This window comes from Strix aluco, chromosome 6, assembly GCF_031877795.1.
Source record: "Strix aluco isolate bStrAlu1 chromosome 6, bStrAlu1.hap1, whole genome shotgun sequence".
Lineage (NCBI taxonomy): Eukaryota > Metazoa > Chordata > Aves > Strigiformes > Strigidae > Strix > Strix aluco.
This window is the reverse complement of record NC_133936.1, coordinates 29,697,492-29,714,441: the sequence shown is the minus strand read 5'-3', so window position 1 is coordinate 29,714,441 and position 16,950 is coordinate 29,697,492. Positions and strand designations below refer to the sequence as shown.

Sequence of the window (16,950 nt, the reverse complement as noted above, 5' to 3'; positions counted from 1 at the left end):
TTGCTAGTCTCCGTCTCCCAATGTGTTTGAGGTTGCAACTTGCAAGGGAAAAGCAGTTGTGTCCTAGGTGAGACCATCTTCCAGGTTCTGTTCTTCATAAGCAGTCTCACTTAATGCTGCCCTGATCATCAGAATAACTGTCAGCAGAGACTGATGAGAAGGAGATTCAGTTAATTCAACTTTTTTTTTTTTTAATGAACAGTGGCCCAGTCATTCTAGACAGTGTAATTAGAGCAGCATTTCACAGTGCCTGGTTGTAATTCAGGCCAAGGGGTAAGCGGTGTCAGTGAATGATGTAGTCTTCCATGCTAACACATGCTGCAGAGGTTTCATGGCAAAGGATGAAACTGGTTTGTGCTTTAATACCTTACCTTCCTAGGAGATGGGAGTACACTGAAAGTGCCACACCCAGACATTTGTCAGGACAGAGTGATGACAGAAAAGATTGGACACTTAAAAAGGGAGAGTGCAGCAGCTTAAGTTCAATGCAATATGGCTGGAGAAAATCTACCCCAAACTTGTCCATTCTAGGGAATTTTCAAGGTTATGGGCCTGAGGCATTTGGACCCTACAGGGGTAATAGTGACGAGGCAGTTCTGGGCTGTTACTGATGCAGTTCTGACTGTGCATGTGGATGTTGCAAAGCTGATCCTTCAAAGTGCTCTTAGGTAGCACTCAAAATGGTGAGAGGTGGAAGAATTGATTCTTAAGGAGAAAATAGTTGTTTAAAATCTGCTTTTAACAAAACAGCAAGAGCAAGTTGCTATCTGCTGTATGATTTGAGGCTGCAATGAGGAGTAAGAAGGTGGAAGTTAGGAAAATGGAGGCTGTTCCCTGGGGGTGACTCCCTGGCAGAAGCAGAGTTGCCTGGTCTGGTCCCAAGCTGGGCGTTCTCCAGTGTGAGCTTGATGAGAGATAGGCTGAGACTCCTGTGCTGACTAAGGCAGGGACCAACTGAATCACCTGGGGTTTTCTTCCAGCATTTCCATGAACAACAAAGAAATGCTGCTCTTAGAAAATAATTGCATGGTTCTCAGTCTGAAACTTTACAAAAACAACTGGTCATTGTTCTAGTGCCACATTTCAAAACACAAATAGCTTTTGTTTGAAGTATCAATTCAGGAAGAATGTGGCACATCTTTCTTCGTATTTTAACAGTCCTCTAGAGCTCCAACAGTAGCCTTTTAATAGTTGGCAATTATTTTCTTGGGAAAGCTCATTTAGTTTGTACTTGAAAAGCAAGTGACGTTTTATTACAAGAGCAAGTGTTGCTCTCATATGCAGTGAAGCAATTGGAAGGAGAAACCTTTCTAAATTTAGGAGATGGCTCCCTGCAGAGGTGAAGACAACCTCTCTCTCTCCCTGCATAGTCACAGGCAATTGCCCCATCTGCAGGAAATAATGGGGGCCACCTTCCACACTCCTCCCTGGAGCCTATGCCCCAAGCACAGGGCTGGTATTCTGCAGCTGTCTGGTCTGATTTGGAGATACAGGATGCTTGGTTTATGGGGCTAAGAGGTGATTGTTGCATTTACTGGTATGAGGTTCAGCCCAGGAATGGCTGCCTTGTTTTACTGCTGTTGCTAATTTATGACTTGTGGAAGGTGCCAGTGAAGAGTCTTTGTACCACTGAACCTAGTAAGACATTTGAAGTGTTGTGCTAAAAATATTGCTGAAAGCAAAGTAGCTTTGATATTCAGATGTGTTCTTGTGTTTCTGTAGGGGAACAGTGGTACAAACTTTATATGTCCGCATCCAATAACTCCCTTGACAGATGTCCTTAGGACCAAGAGGCTTGTGTGTCCTGTTCACCCCTCACACTGTGCTTGCAATGCCTGACGTAGCCTCCAGTGTAGTGCTGTAATGTGAACTCAGTTTGGCTCTGATGCCTGTTTCTGCTCAGCTTGTGCACCAGCTTAAGGTTCTTGCCTGTTTAAATTTAAAATTTAAAGCCTTTACTTTCATGCTATGCAACTCTGGGTGGAAGAAACTCCCTGTAACCAGCCAGCAACTGTCGCAGAGGCTCTTGCAAATATGATCTGTGGGACCCTTCCTCTACTGTGATGTCTGCCAGGTAGCTGACGATGGTTAGGCTGCTGATACAGATGTAAATGCTGTCATGCTGACCAATTTTCTCTCACAGCTCTCTTGGGTTCTGCAACCCCATGTTTCCTAGGAGGGTGTTATGGACTTCAGCCACTTCCAGCTTCCCCATTGCAGCCATGTTGGATGCAGCGGTGGCGCTTTGCAGCAGGTGAGAAAGTGCTGTGGTGAGACGGAGGGGAGAGGGTCTTCCCAGCTGCAGACTGGTGCTGTTGGCCTGTGCTGTGACCCTGGGGAGGGCAGTAAGGCTTGTGAGGAGCAGAGCTGGCATCTGACGTGGCATCCTCTCTGACTGTATAGTCCTTCATCAGAGCATCTGTGTGGTACCTGGTACAACAGGGTATGGCTCATGCTAAAAAGAACATCACAGATGTAAAAAAAATCTTGGTTTCTCTTAGGTTTTAAGTGTGTTAGAGCATTTTTCCTCAAGCTGTGGCTTTCTTGCACTGAGACTTTGCAGTGCTGAGGGTAGCAGCACTCATGAAGAAATGCACTGGGCCCGAACACCAGCTAAAGGGGTAGCAGCAACCCTGCCTCACCCAGCACGTGCCAAAGCATCAGCAAGAATATAGAGGCTGATTTATGTCAGATTTGGGCCAGTACTCTGCCAAAGTTTGATTTCAAGCTGTGAGTCTCAGTTACAATACCACCACATTGGCAGAGTTGGTTCATGTTTGTGCTGGTGGAATTTGTGCAGAACTGGACCCTGGAAGTGTTCACAGATATTTCCCAAAGTGACTGTTCTCACCATTTCTACATGGGGCACGTGGTACCCGGTTACAGCTTCCCTGTGTCTCTCCATGGTGGTGCTGACCCCTTCCAGTGCTGGGAGAGCTGCCTGAGTCCAGGGGCCTTGAAGTTCTTACAACCAGTTTGGGTAGGTCTCAAAATAATGCCTTTGTTGGATTTTATTTTCCATTTGCTGATGAAAAATGTTCTTTGCCATTACCCCATTAGGATGGGGAGAGAGGTTTAAGGGGTGATTCTTTAAGTGCTTTGAATCATACAGATGCATTAAATCCAAGACACATGAAACATCTGGGATTCTTCTCTATGCATTCCTGCTGCCTGTTGGTGCAGACATTTAAACTTGCTGCCTGAATCAAGAGACACGTATTAGCATCAGAAGAGGATACCTCCCTAAGTGTGCAGTCTTCCACAATTTGTGCTCTCAGCAATTTGCATGCATTTGCTGTGGCTGTTTTAGTAAAGAGCTTTTCCAGTCCAGCTGAGTGTTCAAAGTCAGTAAAGCCACTTGACTTATATCTGAGAGCACCTGTTTTTTGGTGGTTTTTTCATTTGTTTGTTTGGGGTTTTTTTCCCCCAAACCAGTTTAATACCTTGTTTAATCCTGCAGAATTTAATTTTTCTGTTAACCAGCATTTGCTCAGTGGAGCCAGCCAGTTTCCTCTGTTATTAATCTCATTTTTTTCTGCTCTCCCTTGGGTCTTACTGTTTAATATATTTTGGAGGTTTTTTTTCCCAGTGTTTTGCCCATTCCATACAATGTTTTTGTTTTGTCTTCTCCATCTATTTTCCCCTCAGACTGAAACTAAAATTGTTGCTGAAGAGATTCTGGTAAGCAAAATTAGATTCCTAGAACTCAGAATTGTTCCTTGTCAGACCTTATCCTCTTCACTCAGCTCCTTTATCTCTACCAGCTCTGGCCAGGTACAAGGCCTTGCTTGGCAGAGCTACTCTTAATACACCTAATTAAGAAATTAGAATCAGTCAAGGTCTTGTATAAATATATATGTTGTCTGAAGTAGGCCCTTTCAAAGATGATGGAGATGAGGATCTTGACAAATAATCTCTCTCAGAAAAATTCAGCAAAGCTGCTGCGATATTTTGCACGCCCTGCAAAGCTGGCTGCCTGTAGCAAATTTCCTGTGATGACACGCCAAAAAGATGATGCCTTTATCAGACACCATTTCCCATTAAAAACGCTTAAAAAGCTAGCAGTTCTGCTCGTATCAGTTCCTGGTTTGCTGTGATGTCAGCTGCTTTCACACAGCCCTGTGCTATGGGGAGCAGTGTTTCACAAAGACCGTGCTGTGTCTCTTTGAGCGTGTCCCTGCTTTTGGGCAGACTTTGCCCACAGGCAGCACTGCTGCCATCTGCCTTTGCCAGGTGACAGAGAGCAGGGCTGGTGGGTGGCAGCTTAACTTTTACTCAATTAGTTGAATAATTGCAAGCACTCTTTTCCTTAATTTCCCCCCACTAACACAGGATATTTATCTTCAAGCTTTCTACCCGTCTCTTCCTGCTTCTTCCTGCATTTTATGACTGGTGCTCTTAACCAATGCCAGAATCTGTATCGGACTGCTCTAAGCTGAGTCTGTAAGAGACAAACAATGCATGGATCTTCTAGTGACTCTAAATGTAATCTAAACTGTACAGAAAATGATGGAGGATACCAGCAGAAAAGAGCAAGTGACTCAATGTGACTGAATCTGTTCAGCATCAGTGGGTGACACAAAAAGACACTGTCCTTATCACAGAATCATAGAATCACAGAATCTTTTGGTTATGGCACCTGCTATCCATTTTGGAAGCCCATCTCACAGGCTTTCCATTATCCCATACACCTCACTGTCCCTGTGGCACCTGGCAGCACAGCCGGCTTCACCATCACCTTGCATACTCTTCACTCCGCATCTTCCTCCTTGTCTATGTGCTGCCCAGTGGCTGTCTCATCTGTTGGATGCCCTGCCAATTTTGTTGTCCTACATCCCGACCTACTCCAGTGGATCCAAGCTCTTGCTAGCAGCTCTCTGGTCTGCTTTTGTCTCTTGTCCAAAGCTTCAGTTTGCAGTCTGTGGAGCCATGACAGACAGTATTTTTCAACCTCTTTCTGCTTTATCAGTGCCCCCCTCTGTTGCTCACCCTGTCCTATATGGGTGCCCATCCAGGTGTGACTCCCTGGCTGGAAAACTGGTGGCTTTTAAACATCATGTCCCCTTCATGTTACTCTCTGGTCCTGTAATTGAAATGCAGCCTGTGGTGCATAATTCTTAAATACATCAAAACTATGAAAGAAAATCCTCTTTTTACTTTTGACATCTCTAATGTCGTAAAAATAAATCCACTCATTCATATAATTCATAGTTCAGCCTTGTTTTCGTTCTGCCTCCTGTTTTTCTACCAGCTGTTTGGGACTTGATTTGCAGTGGAAGGGGGCGTTTGATAGAAGGAATACACCGATGAGAGGAAATGGCTTCAACCTCTTACACTTGGACTATTAAAGTTTTATGGCTTTCCCAGTGCTATAAAACCAACACACACTATTTTAGTTTTCATTTTGGACATCATTCTGTTTATTTTTCTTGCAAGGTTTTATACCAAGATAAGGGTTCTCAGAGGTTTTTGTTTATTCTGGGAAAATGGCTTGGCAAAGGAAAGTATTACTGTGCAAGGCTTGCATTGTGAAATTGGTTTAGGGCTGTAATTTTTATGCAGAAGATGCCAGACTGTTAACAATCAAGAATTAAGTTTTCTACTTCTATTTTCAAACAGGTAATTTGTTAATTATTTACCTAGGGATCATGCCTTGCTAATGGCCTATCTGAGTCCATGGCATACTTATAGTAACCCTGCTGTCATGATCTATGCAGGAGAGAAATGCCATTCCTGGGGTAGAAGTGGAGAAGGAAGACAGCAGCGAGAGCAGGGCAGTGGTCCGAGAGCTGCCCTGCTTTCCTCTGCAGTTGCCCCAGCTGCCTGGCTGGTGAATGCATACAGCATACGCTATTCAGCAGAGACCCAGTTTCTCAAAGGACGTAAGCTGGCATTAACACTGTTAACCGCAAGGGTCTGTTTGCCCCAGCTGCCAAGCGGGACCTGAGTGGATGCCTGCTGGGTTGCTTTCCAGGTGGAAGCGGCCTGCTTGTGCCCACACAAATGTGCAATGGTAGAGGAGTGTCATCATCGCACATTCAAGTACGGCTAAGGCAGGACTAGTATATTGTTGCTTGACATTCAGGCTATTTTCTGCAACCCAAGCCTGGGACCTGAAAGCTGTGGTTTTGAATAGTTTTAACTTTACAGCTGTAGTCCATGTTGAGTCTCAGCATCACAACATGCTCCCTGATGACGAGAGCTCTCTGTTGGTTCAGAAAGCTTCAAAGTAAAAGGTTTGCGTTTTTCTTTTCCTCACCAATGAACACTTGCTGGCAGTGCAACACAGCTCTCTCATTTAGTGCCCCCATGTCTGAACTACTCCCAAACAGAGCTGTGTCCTCCAGACCAGCACTGGTGTTGACACTACCCCCGACCTGTGCCAGACTGGCAGGGCTGTTTGAAGGGACCTTGGTCAGAAGTGTGGTCCCCAGCAAGCGCGTGGGAACTGCTGAATGTGGTGTCAGGCCCCAGGAAGGAGCAAGCAGCCAGAGCCCAGGCAGATGGCCAAGGGCAGTGCAAAGGTGCTGCAGTTTGCTGTAGAGGGTCACTTGACCTACCTGGTCCCTCAGCTTTAGTTTTGCATTCCTGGTTTTATTTCATTGCCCAAACTTGCAAGGAGCAGCAGGCCCTTGTAAGAGGTTTTTGTAATGTCAGTATTGCCTGAGTTTTTAATAATCAACCCAAAGTCGTTCCTGACCTGCGCTGGGTTTGTTCCAGAGTGGCCATAATGGCACTGCCGGCACGTGCCCAGTGGAAATGACAGTGACAGCATGTGAGCTGCGGGGCTGGGGCTGTGCAGGGGATACTGAGGAGCAGGACAGGGCCCGTGGTTCCAATTGTTCTTTTCAAATGCAGAAATTACATCCTGCAATATGTGGTATAGTCTGTGCAGAGGCTCACATGTGCAGAACTGATTCTCCCCAAGCAGCGTGAGATAAGGGAAAGCGTGGGGAAGTGGAATATCTTTATTACTTTTTTCAAGGGGAGATTCTCTTTCACTTTTCATTTCCTCTTGCGTTTCCTTTCTGTATTTGTGCTTTAACATTAGGTTTGATTCTGTCTTGATAGCATTCAAGTGAAGGCTTACATATTTCATCAGGATTGTCTCTTTTGTTTTCAGGGATGAAAGTCCCAAACAATATGAAGCAGTCACAGCCACGTACACATCTGGAGTCCTTTCATCCACTCCAAACAGGCACTTTCCTTTATTCCTATTCACCCTCATTACTTAATTTCCTAAAGAGGCTGCAGCTCTTTAATGCCTGAGTGATGTATGTCAAAATGTCTCGCTAGGCTCTTCCACTATGTGATAATTCAGTATATCCTGTTTCCAGAGCTGAGGAAATACATTTCCTTCACTTTAGCTCATTACTCTTTAGGAAATTGCTTTTCTTCAATTATCCTGACAACCTGGATTTTGACAGCTCCAGACTCACTGGGTGAAGCTCCTGCAGTCTCTGCAAACACTTTTTTTTCCTTGAGACTTCTCTGTCTGTCATCTATCGTGTCCTTCCTAGACAGGAGCTTTTATTTGGGAGTTCTCTTACCCCCACCAATGGAGGCTGCATGTCAGGACACAATTTACAATGCTGGTCCTGCAGGTTTGCAAAAAAACTGGTTTACCACCCCCTCTCCAACAAAGTAATGTGTTGTTTTGCAGGCTCACGGAGATCTCCATAGGTGAACTTGTATCACCCATTCCTGTGCTAATGTAACTTTTATGGCCAAGTTTTATAAAAAGAGCCATCACTTGCATTGTCTGGAACAGGATCTTAAAGAAAGCATTAACAAAGATAAACTACAGGGAGCACTCCTCAGCACTTTCTAAGCCAAGAGCCACTTAACCTATCTGGAGGAAAAACCACAGATTATCTTGCAGAGAGCTGTCATGAGAGCTTTCACTTACGACCAAATACAGACGAGTCCAAACTTCGATGGTCTGAATGTAGCTCCTTCCTCCTCCACGCTATTGCTTGTGCATGCAAGAAGATGGGCTTCCCCTTTCCCACACCTCGTGGTCCCCAAGACCCTTCCCTAGAAGCAGCTGGGGGAGATGGCATGGCCCTTGCTGTGCTGGTTTGCTCAGTAACTTCCACAACTTTTTGCTGGTCCTTTCCCAGTGCTTTGAGGCGTCCTCTGATGTTGTCTTAGGAGACTCGGGTCCAGGGAGGGTGGATTCATGCTGACATCCCTGGTTTCTAGTTTATCTCATGGCTAAACTAGAAATGTCCTGTGCTCCTGAACATGCTTCTTGATGCTGTAAGCTGCTAATAGCACCTTCCTACCTCTCAGGGATATCTTGAAGAGAAAGCATGTGACTGTGAGGAGTTCTCGTGGTATGTGAGGGAGGGGGCAGCACAGATAGAAATCTAGACCAGTTCATAAGAAGAAAACACCATACCAACAGGAGGGACTATTTATACTTAATGTGAATCTTACATTTGAATCCTAGACCTTAGCAAGCCCATTTTTTCTTCAAAACTACTTCACTTCATCTGCATGAGCATCATGACTGCAAAACGCCCCACCTCTCTTAGGGGATGTCCTGACCCAGTCAGTCATCTGTCTGCTGCAGAAAGCCCATTTGCAAGCAGAGTGATTCTACCTGTTTCCAGTTTCCATCAGCTCTAGGTGACAAGCTGGAGAACGGCAGTCCATGGGTCCCCCCAGCCTCTCTTGGGAAATAAGAGGCTCTGGTGTCTTCCCTTTCACCATACCCCACCACGAATTATAAGTTTTATGGCAAACTTTCCCCTTCTTTAACCAGCCTTTCACTGGTGACACTGGGTAAGATGCGTTTATTTGCTGGAGACCTGCAGACACGGGTTGACATTACTCCCTTCCTAACCACTGCTCTGAACATGTATCTCATTTTCAGGTGTAATGAACCTCTCTAAGCTTCTCCTTGTCTCATCTTCGACTCTGAACATCTTTTGGCAGTTTCCCATGACAGTCTGATGGGGAAGAAGCTTTACTAGGTGAGTGTACTGTTAGCTGATCGGTTTTTATCTCTTTTGTGATGAAAAAGCTCCTGTTGGGTATTCATCACCTGGGCTCTCCTTCAGAAGAGAAGATGGACTAACCAGCGGTAGCTTCAGCATTAATGGGCTGCCAGGTAAGCGGGTCTCATGGTCATTTTAGGGAGACAGCAACTGTCTGCCCAGCTTCGCAAGCGGCACCAGCTGCTATGTTCTGCTGGTGTGGCTCTTCTGCAGCCTTCCCCAGCTTGCCTTAGTTTGGTCCCAGGTTTTGTAGCTGTTTTGTCGCTGCTTTTAAGGCAGCCTCAAACTCACAGGTGTGCTTTTATGTTGACAACTCTTTTGCCTGCAGTTAAAACCAGACACCAAACTGTGGGGAAAATTAATGACACCTGCAAATTACATGCGCTTAAATACTGAGCTGCTTCATTTGCAAGTACAATCAGGTATTTTGGTATCTGAGGCCTGTGCCTCATGCATCTCTATATCTTAAGCATGTAAACAGTTGGAATTTGCTCCACAGTCCTGCTTATGTTGGCATGCAGGCACGCTGATGTGGCTGTGGCTGTGCACAGCTCAGTGGAGACAGCTCCTCTGCACATCCAGCATTGTACACATGATGTTGGTGATCCCTGCCAAAAAAGCAGCTTCTGCCCTTCCCCTCATCTCCAGCAGCTTTGGGAACGGCTCTCTGCAGTTCCCTTCAGCACATCTGATTGTTGCTGAGGACCCAAGACTAACCTAGGACCCTGCATCAGGGTACCCTCGGCCTGTTGAGATCCTGCACCAGGGCCAGAAGGTGAGATTTAGCTACCTGGCCCTTGCTGAGCCTAGCACAGCCTTGGCTGCTTGGGAAGAAGACCCACATGCCCTTGTGCTGGATAAGAGCGAATGCATTTCTGAAGCTGAATTGCTGAGAAAACACTGGGCTGAGTGCACAGGTGGGACAGGCAGAGCGAGCTGCCGTGGAGGCAGATGCCCTGCAGGACAGACAGACCATGTGAAATCATTAGACAGGTGAGCGAGCTGTGATCAAATGGAGCAGAATTACCTGCAGATGCAAAAAAAATCAAAGCGTGTCAGGGAAAGCAGGAACACAGAAGGGATAAAGAGCTCAGCATTAGCCTCCTCTTGGGAAGAGCGTCAGGGCAATAATAACTTGCAGGGCTTTGATTTCTGGTGAACGCCTACAACGTGAGTGATTTGTTCGCTGCTGTCAGAAGATTTTGTTGGGGGTGAGGAGACCAGGGGGAGCAGCCCACGCTCGTTGGCTCTCTTCAGATAAGGAACTGTTTGATGTTGTGGCACTTCTACCATCGGAGCAGGGAGAGCTGATGGGCTGCTCTGCACCGGCACTTCAGTCCAGCCAGCAGCATGCAAGGTCTTTTATTACTGTTTCTTACTACTGTTGTAATTGTTATTATTATTATTACTATTATTTGTTATTATAGACACCTGCCAAGACACACAGGCCATTTTTTCTGCCTTCCTAAGTACCAACACCTATTTTGTTAGCTGTGAATCTGTGGGCATGTACCTGGGCAAGCCACAGCCTCCCCTGACCGCATGCCAATGTGGGGGCATTCACAGGGGGATTCTTGGTGTGAAGTGGGTAGGCATGTGGGGGTGTGTGTGTGCAGATCTGTAAAACAGACTGTCATTTCTTAACCATCTTGCTCTTTCCTCCATACTGCAATGCCCAAACCAGGTAAAATCAAGGTCCAGTACATGAAGAAATACATTTCTCCGTACTCTTTTGGATGCCCAAGCCTCGATATCTCACAGGGCTGTGGGCTGGGTGTGTTTGTGTCAAGTTCCTGATACATCTGTGGAAAATCAGAGCTAAAAGACTTTGAAGTGGTGATGTTTTCAGGTGCAGAAAAACTGACTAAGACTATTTGGCATCCTCTGCATGGGACTCCTGCCCTGGAGCATCAAAGGCAGTTTGGGAATCAGATGCTCAATGAAATTCATGGGGAGATGCAATGTACATTTACATTCAGCCCCAGACCATGCAGATAAGGGTAATTGGGGTCAGGCTCCCTTAAAAGCAAGGCAAGATATTGCAGTGGCTTAGCTGGCATGGAGTTGAGCCTGAGGCCAAGAGAGATATGTAGGTGGAGGGATCCACGATGCAGCCTCCATTAAAGAAGGTCAGAGCCAACACTGATATGGCAGGCGGGCAGCCAGGGCACAGGCAGGAGCACTGTTGGTGAAGCTCTTGCAGACCCTGATATACACTTGCTGTTGTCTTTCCTGGCACAAAGGTGCATGGAGGAGGTGGATGATGTCTGGATTCAGCTGATTCACAAGGTGGAAGCAGCCAGCCAAGGTCTTCGCAGTGCCTGAGGTCTGTATGCCAGCGCAGCGCCCTGCTAGCTCGGCCGTCAGCCCTCCCTGGATCCTTTCCAGGTGCAGGCACAGCGTGTGGCACCAGCTCTGAAACACACCGCTCTGATGGCAGGAGCATTGTGAGGCTGCGGGAAAGCCTAGGTCACTGATGAGGCTGTTAGCGCTCTTTCAGTCGTCTAATATACAAGTCCTTATGAGAAGACTCTGGCTTAATCTCAGCTCAACTGGAAAAATGCCGATGACTGGAAATGTCATCAGCTGCCTGTGGGCCAGGCTGGCCCTGAGCTGATAAGGAGCAACACAGAATAAAAATGTCAACACAAAATTGGAGAAACACAGGGCTGGTTGCATCTCTTCTCCATCCTGCAGGAAGCAGGTCCCCTCTGCTGCCAGTCCTTGCAGCACCTGGGCTTTCCCTGAAGTCTCAGTGAGAAACTCTGTTCTCTTTTAGAAAGGAGAAAAGTGGCTGATCTCTGTGCTGCAGAGAAAAAATGAAACTCCTGCCCCATAGACTCAAAAAAACAGGGTTAGTAAACCCAACTTTTGTTGCTTTCTCTAACTTCTTAAGGCAAATCTTGTGATGTTCTGGGTTGGAACCTTGTTTTCTTGAAGCTCTGATAGATGGTGGGGGAAGGAGACCCAATCAGAAGGAGAGCTGACCCACCTCCCTCATCGGCCACCTGGAATTTGGTCTTGGACCACCACCTGGGCACTAGGTTTGAGCAGCAGCTCCTCTCACCCCATGCATAATGTGCATCCAGGACCCCATAGGAACATCAAATGCTGTAGCTCTTGGGCAAGGAGTAATGCCAGAAGTAACTACCTAACCTTCCGTCACTGGCGGGAGGGACATGTTAATTCTCCGTGGGGAACAAGGTGCAAAGCTCAAACCTTGCAATTTTCAGAACAGAACAGTGTCTGAAAACATCACCTGGGCCTTGAATCTGTCTGCATCCCTTCTCCAAGTTTACAGAGAAAATAAAGTCTGAAGAAGTTTAGGGAACTATACTTGCACAGCCTGCAGATTGTAAGTAACTTATGAACTCATGAGACGAACCTGTGAATGTTTCCATCTGTGTTTTAATGAGGAATCTTTGAAAGAAAGGTAGGAGCTGGAGAGAAGATAGGCAAAGAGCGGTTTACAAAGATTGCAGCTGGCATCAGTGCTGGCTTTATGTCATGAAGCACTGGGGTTTAGGAAGGAGGGAAGATGCATGTGTTCCTCACCCTGATGGATTCCTTGGCCCTGGGATTTGTTCGCTCTGCCCAAGGCACAGGAGCCACTCGGGTTGGTCTCCTCATGCTTTACCACACCAGCCCCTGATGAGGGGGCTGACCTGCGAGGGCGGGTGGAGTGCACTGGGCATTGTGCGTCTGTGCCCCGAGGGTAGCGTGGTGTTTGTGGATGCTCTTCTGGAGGATATTCCTTCTATGGCCGAGCATGTGGGGACAGTCTGTTGCCAGCTCAAACAAACCTCCCTTCTTGGGAGGTCTCCTGCTGCTCCCTTCTTGACAGCACGGGCTCTCATGCCTTTATTTATGGGGTCATTTTAGAGATTAAACCCCAAACTCTCTGCCTGGGTCTGGTCTCATTCTCGCAAATACAGGCCCTGTGGGCAGCCAATTTCTGGCTCCTGGTTTCCAGTGGTGCCAGGGAGATCTGGATGCGGGGTGGCAGGTCCTGGGGCGGCGGGAGCAGCGGCAGCAGGACGGCAGCAGCCGTGTCCCATCGGCACCTGCTGGGCCGCGGCGGAGCCGCCCGGCGCGGCGCAGGCCCCGGCACGGCCCCGCTAGGTGGCGCTCGGGGCTCACGCAGCGGCCGGCGGGCCCCGCGCTCCGCCCGCCGCCGCCCGGGACGGCCCGGTCCGGCCTTCCCTCCGCAGCGTCTCCCCGGCGGCCCGGCCGGGCTACGGCCCGCAGAGCAGAGCCACGGGGGAGAGGAGGCTGCGGGCGACACCCGCCCCTCGCCCGCTGGGCAGCCTTGGGCCCGGGGTGCCGGGCTGGCGCTCCCTCCGCACGGCCCGCTGGCACCCGGGCGGCCGCCGGTGGCTGGCACCGGAGCCTGGGGGGGGGGGCGGTGGCCGGACTGACCCCGCGTCCGGGCCCAGCCAGGGCGGGCGGGCGCCTGCGAAGGTCGGGCTGCGACCCGAACTCCTCAGCCGAAGCCCGGTAGTCCCTGCTCTGAGGAGCCGCGGGTGGAAGCGGGCGGTTGGGTGGTGGCCGCCAAGGAGTGGGCAGAAAACGGGGGTTGGGGCAGCAGAGGGAGATGACGCGGTGGTGAAGGTTAGCGTGAAAAATGTCATCCTCGCTGTCAGCCGCTGCCACGGGTCTTTGAAGCGCTGTGGCACCGATGGGTTTTAGGGAGAGATGTGAAGGCGCACAGAGAGGTGGCCTGGCAGGCGCTGAGCTCCTGATGTGTGGATGCAGGAGAACAGAGAAAAGCTTTGCTAGAACTCGTGTTTTTTGAATGGATAATTTAATCAGTGACATTAAGTCCTCCCAATTATTTCTTGCCATGGGTGCTGCCTATTTATTAATTTACTTCACAGAGATCCATCAAGCAGCTGTCACACAGCAAGTAAACAAAAGAACTCCAGAGTTTTGATGGGACCACAAGAAAGTCATCGAAGAGGTCATTTATCTCTGTTAATTACTTTCTTTGCAGACTCGGTTGTGTGGTTCTCTTGGTTCTTGGAAAGCCAGGGCGACGGGGCTGGTGTAATGGCAGCAGCAGGGGCAGAGGGCCGGGAAGCCCTGCTGTTGACAGGACACTGGTGGAGGGACCAACAATTGGGTGTTGGTATGTCCAGGCTGGGAAAAGGAGGTTTTGTAGAGGCCTCTGGACACCAGTGGTGTGACCAGAAGCTGTTTCATTACCTTCCAGAGTGATTTGCTTAATCAGCCTTGACTTCCTGCTCAATCAGCCATCTCCTCTGGTGGGCCAGTGTGGCTGGAGGCGCTGCCTGAGGAAAGAAGGTTCAGAGGCTGGAAAACTTTCCCTGGAGGCAGCCATGAAGGAAGTTTAAACTAATTTAGTATAACAAAGGAAAGGTTAAGAGGTGACCAGATCATCTGACCGGATCATCATTTCTAAGTACTTATTTAGGAAAGAGACTTAAGGGAGCAGAGGGCTGTTTAATTTAGAGGACAAAGGCATAACAACATACAATGCCTGAAAGGTGAAGAGAGGCAAAAAGAGGGACTTCTCCCTTGTTAATGCTTAAGGTTATCTACTAATGTACTTGGAGATGGTAGAGTTTCCACCTTTCAATATCGTTAAATCCAGATTGAAGATCTTTCTAAAAGACATGCCTGTGGTTAGACAGAAATTGTGGACTTGTGATTCTGTGGCCTGTGTCTTGCAGGAGTTCATATTAAATGATTTTATCCGATCCTTTGGCCTTAAGATCTATACATCTCCTTGAAATAGCTAACAGCTGCCACAAACCTGCTAAATCCATTAGGTAGTGTGTAGATGACCATGACATGATACACTTTGTGTCCACCTCACCCCAGAACATGGTCCTGGTGTACAGCCAGGACTGCTGTGCTATTGCAGACAGCAGGGTGTCCCTTGAGCCCCTCTTTTCCCTCAAATGGATTTCGGTGGTGTAGCATTTTCCCCACACTCATTTTCTGTCCAGGGATGGCTGAAGACTCCGCTGCTGCCCAATGTGTTGAAAGCATGTTTTGTGGTCTGGGCTCTGCTGTTTGCCGAGGACTGCTGAGGTGTACAGCATCATCTGCAGAGGCTGTACGGCTTTATTTCTGCTGAGCTCTGGCTACCCTGAAAAGTGACTGTCACTGAAATAGTGGGAACCAATACCTGCTTTTACAGAAAACTTTACAGTGTGGGAGAAGCAGTCCTCTCTTGCCCCCAAGAAATGTTCAGGTTTCTGTTGGCCAAGTCCAAATCTGCCTGATGGGGGCATGAACCTAAAGCTCTTGGCTGCCAAATCCTACTAATTTAAGGCTGCTGCATGGTTTGAATTTCTTCTCCTCAGAGTCCTTGAGTTGCTCGACTGAGCGTTGTGTTAATACTGGGCTTTGAATTTGCTATTCCTCCCTTGAATCGTTATGCTCTGTTGCCCAACCATGCGGTAGTTCCTCAGCTGATGTAAATCAGTTTAGCTCCGCTGCCTTCACTCCTCTGTCACTTACCCTGGCTCACGCTGTCTCCCTGCAGCCTGGCACCCTGAGGCAGCCACCACAGCAACCTCGCTTGGCCTCACAGGCCTTGCATAGGAAGGTTACATTTAGTTGGAGATGCCAATTAAAGCCCAGTTGGCTGGGACAGAGCTTTGGTGGAGTGCTGCTCTTGTCATCTCAGTGCCGGGGCCGGGTCTGGGCTCTCGTATCTCCCACCCTTTGCAACAGGCAGGTGAAGTATTGCTGTCTGTCAGCCTCCTCAGTGCTGGCCACGTGGAGGATTCGTAGCGGGGAATGTCACTATGAGCAATACATCAGAAGGCAGCATCCCTGCACTAGGTCCTTGACTTCAGCAGGCTTCCTGGTGGATTCAGAATTCCAGCATGACTCAGGGTATTGCAGTGTATCCTTAAGATAACATCTTTTGCTTGCCAACATGTAGGCTGGCTGCCAAAGGTGGGGGAGGAGATCTGTTGTAAGTCTTTTGTATCTAATCACAGTAAATAGATACATACCAAATTGATTGCACTTGCCTCTCTATTTCTCCGTTAGGAATTGAAGGAAGGGAAGAAGTAGTCCCCCGTGGTCTGCCCCAGACCACTGCCCCACACCGCTTGGTTCCTTGGATGCCTGCAGCCACTCGCCACCACTGCAGCCAGCATGCACCCCAGAAACAACGGTGTTGGGATCCAGTTTTTGCAGCATGGTTCAAGATCCCTGACCCGCCAACCAGGATGCTCTCCTACTCCGCGTCTGAACATGCTGCTGGCTGAGAGAGGTGCTGGTGTCCCCAGGCGAAGGCAACCCGGGTGCAGCAAGGCAAAGTGACATGGGGGTGCCGCTGGCCAGGGTCAGAGCTGCCTGCAGCAGGGGCACCCTGCCCGGGTCAGCCCTTGTACTGCAGAGCTGAGCAGCATGCTGGGCCAGCTCAGCCCCATCATGCCCACCCTTGGTTCTTGTCTACTTGCAAAACCCCAGGACAGCATCAGGTTTTGATCTACTGCCTCGTTGCCAAACCATTAACTTTTCCAGTTTAAGCGCTTAATACAATGGCCTTATTTTGAAGACTGCCAGCTGAGCTGTCTCTGCTTAGGACTATCATTTCCAACTGTTCTCTGGCAAGATGCTTTCTCAAATGATTTTAAAAAAAATAATCAAAGTTGTAACCACATCTGTGGCTGCCTTTATCTCTGGGAGCAGGGAAAATTAGCTCAGAGGCTGTGAGGTGCTTTCTGAAATGGAAGTCTTCTCCTGCAGACAGTATAGCTCCTGGCAGTGGAAAGACCAGCCGCTCATGTGGCTCTTGCTGAAATTTCTGGCACTGGTGTTCTGTGGCTGAGTGAAAAGAGCAGCCTAAAAGCCACCTGATTTATGCTGTTATCCTAAATCAGCTGTGGGTTCTCTTTATGCACACCATCCAGCTGTGCTGATACATTGCCTGGCCAACCCGTTAAGGAGATCTATAGTG

General features: G+C 48.3%; 1 protein-coding gene across 1 annotated transcript in view; it reads left to right on the top strand.

Moving 5' to 3' along the window:
* INO80D (INO80 complex subunit D) overlaps positions 1–2,225 on the top strand; it is a 49,697-nt gene extending 47,472 nt beyond the window's left edge. The window contains exon 13 of the mRNA XM_074829357.1: positions 2,144–2,225. The gene's annotated coding sequence lies outside the window, so the exon portion shown is untranslated. The remainder of the gene's footprint in view (positions 1–2,143) is intronic.
* Positions 2,226–16,950: the final 14,725 nt, after the last annotated feature.